Genomic DNA, 7,852 nt, shown 5'->3' on the forward strand with positions numbered 1-7,852 from the left:
AATTGCACAAATGCAAAGTCTTAGTGTCACTAGTATGCAATAACTAACTTTTTTACAAAAACAAGTTGCTTTGCCCAACAAGATGGCGTGATGATAAGAAAGGTCTGAAACACTTCTGGTATTGTTGATTGCGAATGTAAGGGAAGGTACAAGCTACAACCAAAAAGGTCACAAGTTCAATAACCTTAGTTAAAGGAAACATTTTCTGCTAAAACTACAAAGAGTTGTTGGACGACACCTTTTTGTAACACATGAAAAACCAGCATGTGTCTTTTCTCACAAAACTAAAAAATACTTGTGTTTGTCATCTCTAAAAGTTGTCTTACAGTTTCAACTAAATTTGTTATGCTTTTAAGCATTTTGGCGCAAGAAAAACTTGCGCTTTTCATCTCTAAAAGTTGTCTAACAGTTTCAACTAAATTTGTTATGCTTTTAAGCATTTTGGCGCAAGAAAAACTTATGTTTTTCATCTCTAAAAGAGTTCCATAATTTCTACCAAAACTTAAAACTGTTTAAGCATTTTAAACGCAAGAAAAACTTGTGTTTTTCATCTCTAAAAGAGTTCCATAATTTCTACCAAACTTAACTGTTTGAGCATTTAAATGCAAGCAAAACTTGTGTTTTACATCTCTAAAAGTTGTCTAACAGTTTCAACTAAATTTGTTATGCTTTTTGAGCAATTTGGCGCAAGAAAAACTTGTGCATTTCATCTCTAAAAGAGTTCCATAATTACTACTAAACTTCAAACTGTTTGAGCATTTTAAACGCTAGAAAAACTTGTGTTTTTCATCTCTAAAAGACATTTGTAAAAAAAGTCAAAAAGAAACTGTTACAATTTTTATTAAACTTGTTAGACAACTTAAAGAAACTTCTAAGACAACTTAAGCTCCTTGAAAAATAGTACCTTCCCTTTAAGTCAACATACCAAAATAGTGCTGCAACTTGTATTGAAATAGAAAACAGATGCACTATGGGTTATTTATTGGGGGGGGGGGGGGTAGGGGTTATTAGGGTGGGGGGGTGCTAGGGACTTTATATATATCGGGGGGGGGGGGGGGGTGCTAGGGACTTTATATATATCGAGAGGGTATGGACATAGAGGGCAGCAGAGTCTGAAATAAAGACTAAGTATTACACAAATGTTCATGTATCTTGTTATTTATTCATATGTGCTCATGAATATTCATAAATTTGACCTTTGAACTTTGAAAAAAAAATAAAAAAAAGGAGTGGCACCCCAGTGTATGCAAGCCCCCCCTGGTACACTCGCACAAGTGTGCCCCGCCCACAAGTGTCGGCAGACTAAGTCAGAGTGAGTGCCCTCCATCAACACCAACCAAGTGAGTGGCTTACTGTAATGTGTTCAGCAGTCCCCAATCTAAGTCTGAGTGGCCAAAGCCCCCAAATTGACTGTAACAGGGAAGGATCTAATGAGCTCTAATAATCAGTTTACTTTACCATAGAGTCGGATGTAGTCTATCTACGACTCCCGACATTGCCCATGGAGAAAGCGCCATCAACGCCTACTCTGAAATCATCCACTGTAAAATTAAATTAGTTGCGTCATGGGTTTGATTCAAATCATGTAAAATATAAACAAATGGACATCATTTTTGCGAGTTTTCTCTGACCATCTTGCGATTTTTAGACCTCTATCCTTACAGCAATACCAATCATGTTTCAAATGTCTCTAATTAATTTCTCTGCTCTTTGATACTAGACTTAAGGGGGAGGGGGAGGAGCACGTTAAGCATACATGTAAGCTACCATTTTATGCTTTGAAAGTACATGGAAACAAACTTTCAAATGAGGTAGCAACCCACAATTTAATGTGCATGATACCTAATTAAAATTTAATAACGACTAAAAGATCTTATTGTTGTTGTTTTAAAGGCATGCTTTTAAACCAATGTGGTTTCTGTGTATGTTAAGAATTCACTTTGGGTTGAAAAGCGTACAAGTATTTATATGCGTTATAATTAATTCTGTATTTCAGTGGATACTTCATGTGCACAAACAGCGACAATTAAGTGTGTAAGATTATTGTCTCTTATTAATTGTAAGATTTGTCCATAAATTATTCGCGACATTAAACAATTTTTAAGGACAAACAGGTCATGATAAAAATGAACAGTATTTTGTATTCTAAAAGGCGTATTTAAGTTCTTCAATAGTATGCGTACTTTTTTAGGAAGTCAATGAACCATTTAGTGATGTTTTTAGTTTTGGGACGAGTTCCACTAGAAGTAACGAGGTAACTGTGGTTATCTACGAAACATAAGTATGCTTTCTTTTGTAGGGGAGTCAATGATTGAATAATGAGTTCCACTGGAAGTTAAGAGATATTGCTTAGCTGCAGTTCAAAAACAGGACTTTGCCATTAGTTAAAGTTATTGTCATTAGGTATATTTTTAAGCTAGAAAGATGTTTTGCTAAGTCAAATTGTTGCCAATAAGATAAAAATATCGCTACGAAGTTTGAAGTTCCTTATTTTGTGCATCCTTTTTGAGGCAATTATTTAGATTATTAACAGAATTGTTTTGGAGATTTTGCATTTTAAAGTTGTGCTTTTAAATCTTAACACTTCTAAATTGAACTGATAATTTGTGTGTGTGTATAAAATGCCAAGAGTTAAATCCCAGTACTGATTTAACTTGTAGCTAGGTTGGGGTCCCACATAACATGAAGGGTTTGGGGGTGATGCCAAACTCTTCTGCTACTCAAAAACAATGTAAGGCACTCAAATTCATTTGCGCCCAATGTGTTTGTTGCAAACATGCAAACGTCCAAAGTGTTTAATTTTTTATTGCAAACAGGCAAACTTTAGTTGAAAGTCTGTTAGTATTTTATTCACATTTATTTGTGTCAGTTTATGAATCTTGATAGTTCGAAGGTAGAACAAGGAGCTTTTTACGCTGTGTCCTTGTCCCAACATACATGTTACACTGCTATGTAACGTATGTTATGAACGTTACATACATGTACCTTGTTCATACATGAGATGATCAACGTACCAAGATAACAACTTGTACATGACTAACTAAAATTACTCAAACAACAGATCACAGTTTATGCTTTCATTTATGCCTCATGGCAATTTTTCTCCATTTGGACGTCACTGATCAAGTTTCCTGTTTTGTTTGCATGCCCTTACATGTTTTTGTGTAGCACATCTGTAATGTATTCCTGGTGTGCCACTATTTGGCACCATTTGTGGCTGTATTTATTGACGAGTGGTGGCAGTTGGCGGACCCAATGGAGATTCAACACCTCAGTTGAATCTCCCCTATTCAATGTCTGGGGCACTCTGTGCCGGAAAATCCTGCCTCCTTCAAATAGGCCTTTACCTATTTCCTATTAGTGTGTGTGTGTGTGTGGGGGGGGGGGGGGGGGGGGTACAATATTTTCCCTTATCAAATTCCCATATTTTTCTCCCTTTCAGATTGCGGTTTCTTGTTTGTTCCAACTAGAACAACTGATTCCAAATGCTTGTTTCGTTTTGTAACTACTTGCACATGCCAATATTTTTTTCTGGCCAGTATTTGCAGCTCTGGTTTAATTATTGTAATCTGTACTGTGTATTGCAATACATCGTACAAATAACCAAGATGACAAGCTGGTGTCTTGCACAAACTTTTCCAAACATTGTGCATTAACCACGGTTAAGTAAAACTTTGGTTTGGTGTACTACTATATCGTCGCATCAGTGCAAAAACATTGTATCCCCTTAAGTAGCATTAACGATTCACGCAAGTTTGAACGTTTTAAAAGTTTTAAAAATCTCACTTAAAAGAATCAGGATGTACCAACAAAACCAAAAGGCGCCAAGATACAACAAATTTAGCATGTGTTTGCGCGATGAATTTTTACAATTGAGATATTCTGTTGTTGCACTGACTGACAAGGATATTTGTAACATAATCATCCAAATATGTCAATTTCAAACAATTGCTTCTGTCAACATTAAAACATGCATCGGTAGTTGCATCAATATTTCCTTTTTTAGATCTGCTCAAATTCTACTCCCCCCCTTCTTTTTCAAGACAGGACCTCCGGCAAATTTAACCCCCTCTGTTTTTCTGACCTTGGATCCGCCCATTTTTAGTCTGCCCCTCGGTAGTCAGGGATACTAATGGTGCCTTTGATCGATACAGGGTTTGCCAGTCCCGCCTTCTGATTTGTCCATGGTAAGATTAATTGATGTTTTATGAATTCATGCACTGTACACATTACTATACATCCTCATGTGTATCGGAGTATGCTGTATGCATAACCACTATACACTAAGCTCACATGCAAACCTAGAAGCAGGCCCTGGGGAAAAGCTACACTATAACAAAGTTTCCATACTATTTATTGATCTAAGTTCAACAAAGAAACCTATATTCCTATACTTTTACAGTGTTTTAAAGTTTTCTCTGGAGCAAATTGGAGAACTAATTACAAACCAGCGTATCAGCTGCTTCACATCTTTCGAGCAAATTATGCAGGGACTCAAGGTTTTCAAAATCCAGGGTTCCCAAAATGTTTGAAATAAGGGTGAGACATGCCTGGTCTTTTGTATCACTTCAGTTTGGGAAACATCTCACATGACACCTACAACTACTTTACAGAATAATGTTATGGGTAAACATTACATACAAGTTCAGGCTAATGGCCCTAAAACAGGTATGATAATTGGCCCTCTGAAAAAAGAGCAAAATGTTTTTAGTAAATGGCTACATGACCTAAATTGTAGAACTTTTCATGCTACTTAATACAAATTATGCTGATTATTCTGAGGCTAACAAATACAAAATCAGATTTAGGTAGAAAGAATATCATGTCTGTTAACAGTTTCATAAGAGATCTTTATAAGAGAGCTATTTTCCACAGTGAATTATGTCAACTACTCCTTGATCTTAGTTAAATCCACAGTAGGTTTAATTACTGTCTCTAACCACTGACTTAATTTGTTATTTCAAGCGAGAGTCTCAAATTTTGCTTTTTACTACATGTTCTATCAAATATAACCGATTCCTGCCTAAAATTATAGAATTTCCCAGGGCCTGCTCCAAGTTGTAATTTTATGCTACCCATTGTCTACATAGTTACATTCTATAGCAACGCAATTCAAACCGTATCTTGTTACTGTACCATAGACTTTGAGTAGCTTCCTACATGCTGGATGATCTATCCTTCACTCATTTAAATTGCATTCTATTGGAATCACTGTTTGATCATTTAGAATACTGTTTATTACTTTCATTCTGGTGTCCAAAGCACACTTGAAACTCAACAAACCAGATTTGTTTTCATATTTGCCTACCTAGAGCATAAAATGAATCAAATATCTTGTTTTTGCTGTCACCAACGTAAGGATGATAAGAGAACTACTAATGCTTGTATTATCCCCATCTTCATGTTATAAAACTTCCATGGTGCCTGTAGTCTTGCTAAATTAACATTTTGTTTTCTTTCTGGAAAACCTCTCAACTAAATTCCTTCTCTGAAACTTGATCTCTGTATCACTATCATACCTAGTGTGGGTTTTATGAACTGAGCATTTTCCTGATTGTGCTTAAAACTATTATTGAAAAATCATAATCATCAGGGAATAGCCTGGTAGGATTTGGACCCACAACCTTGTGAATGCAAGTCGTATTTATCCCGTAGGATAATATTGAATACCAAGTATCAACTTAACAATCCTAAGTGAGCTATTTCTACTTCTCATCTACCTTGTTAACTTCAAAGCTATACCACCCACAACCTGCTTGATGACAATGACTTCAACTAAATTGTGCAGAACTAAAAGAAAGTCAAAAGCTACATGTTACTGAAGGTGAGTCCTATACAGGCAGTAATAAGTACCATCATCTACCATATTTAACTGGCTGTAGTTTTCCTATTTTCAGCAGCGAATCCAATCTAATTGTTACTGACCTGATAAATTATCACTGTCTGTCTTGTTACTAAAGTACAACAAGTGGCTAGTTATGAATATTAGAATGTCTGAATAAAGGCTGTATACACCATTGGTATTGAGTCGCCACAAACATCCCCTAATCCCTCTATGTTATGTGTTAAGATTTTACAAGGAATTCTCAAGTTTGACGCACAGCATTGCTCAGAATCCAATTCATTTCTGTGTTTGATAAGGTTCTACGTTGCAATTAAAAAGAATATTTCCCCTTTGAGTGTGTGAGAGTGTGATCTTTCCTTGACTCCACTAACATGAAAACCAATCATAATTTAAAGCTTTTATAGGCTGCCTTTCTAATGAGTTCTTGGATTATTTCTATGTGATCAAGAAATTTTGCTTCAACATCAAATACTGTACTGTTTCAAATCTATGAAGATTATTAATTTATCCTGTTGTAGGCTGCCTTTTAAAATGAGTTATTGGACTATTTCTGTTTGTTCAAGCTACTCAGCTTCAAAATTACAAACTGATAATCATTCATTTTCCCCTTGAAAAACATTTAACAGATACTGTTTAAGCAGTGATCTTTCTCTCTTAAAAACTGTTGTGGCGTTCCTTTCTGATTTGGCAAAGACCAATGGTGTATACAGCCCTAAAATGCATGGAGCTTAGTTGATAGTCTTCAATCAAAGGATATTGACCTATTGCCATTTATCTATGCGTCTTGATTATGACCAGCCTAATCTAAGACAGAGGGACATTCCCAAGTCTAGACCATGTGACACAAGCTTACATTTCTTAGGCCCTCTATACAACTCTTGCTATAGACCTTATGCACATAACATTATTTGAATAGAGTCCCCTCAGCTAGAGATCAACAGAAGGTTGGTCATTGGCCCATTCTGTGAGCCATACATAGATGTGTCTTTTCTATTGTTTCATCATTGCTTTACCTCTAAGATGTTAGGACGTTAATGCATAAGGTCATTGCTGAGCAAAGGTTGTTGTTTTCATAGAAAGAAGTTGCACAGTTTGAGCTTTATGGTTTGCACTTCATCAGTTACAAACACTTAGATTGTTTCAGTTGTCAAGAAGATTTAAAGCACAAATCTTACAATGGTGCCATCCACTAAAACCTGGACTTATTTTGATTGACAATTGGTGTCTAAGATCATGTCATCTATGATATATGACTGCTTGAATATGGTACATGTGAATGCACTGTGTATACACTAACACTCTCATGTAGGTAAGTGGACATATATTAGTATGTTTTGATGCTCAATATTGTGCAAGCTGCTTAACGGACAATGTAAAGCTTTGTTAATGTACATGTTGATATGTACATCAACCTTTCATCTACTGTGTTCTATGTAAGACGCAAATTGTTTCCCTCGGAATATGGTCAAGATGCAAATGACAATAGGTCAATACCAACCTTGTTCCAGTTGTAATCCTCTCTACTTTATAAACATGGGACACTTCAAAATGTGGTTTGCAAGTTCATTTTGTCAGGTTTGACCTCAAGTATACATAGATGGTATTTTGGAATACCTTTATGACATTCCACGATGGTAGACCAAGTAATCTATTGATAGATTGACTAGTGTTGGGAAGTAAACCAACTGTATCTACCAATCTCTTCTCTAGAGTTCTTCACCCAAACAATAATTGGTTATGGTCTTATCTGTGCAGAGAACACACACGTCCAAAGAGTCTACTCCTGCACCAGTAGGTGTGATGCCATAAGAAGGTAGATTGATTCACACCCATACAGGAATTCCAATCATTGTTTCTTTGCAAACACTCTAGTTAATATGGGCTGTTGGAGGGAACAAGGTTGGAACAATACCAAGCAGGGTTTTTATGATGTCCTGAAAGTCCTCCATCTTTAAAATTCTGACTTTGTGGGGAGAGTCAGATAAGATTGAGCCAAATAATTAGTAA

The sequence above is a fragment of the Asterias rubens genome, chromosome 15 (genome assembly GCF_902459465.1).
Source record: "Asterias rubens chromosome 15, eAstRub1.3, whole genome shotgun sequence".
Lineage (NCBI taxonomy): Eukaryota > Metazoa > Echinodermata > Asteroidea > Forcipulatida > Asteriidae > Asterias > Asterias rubens.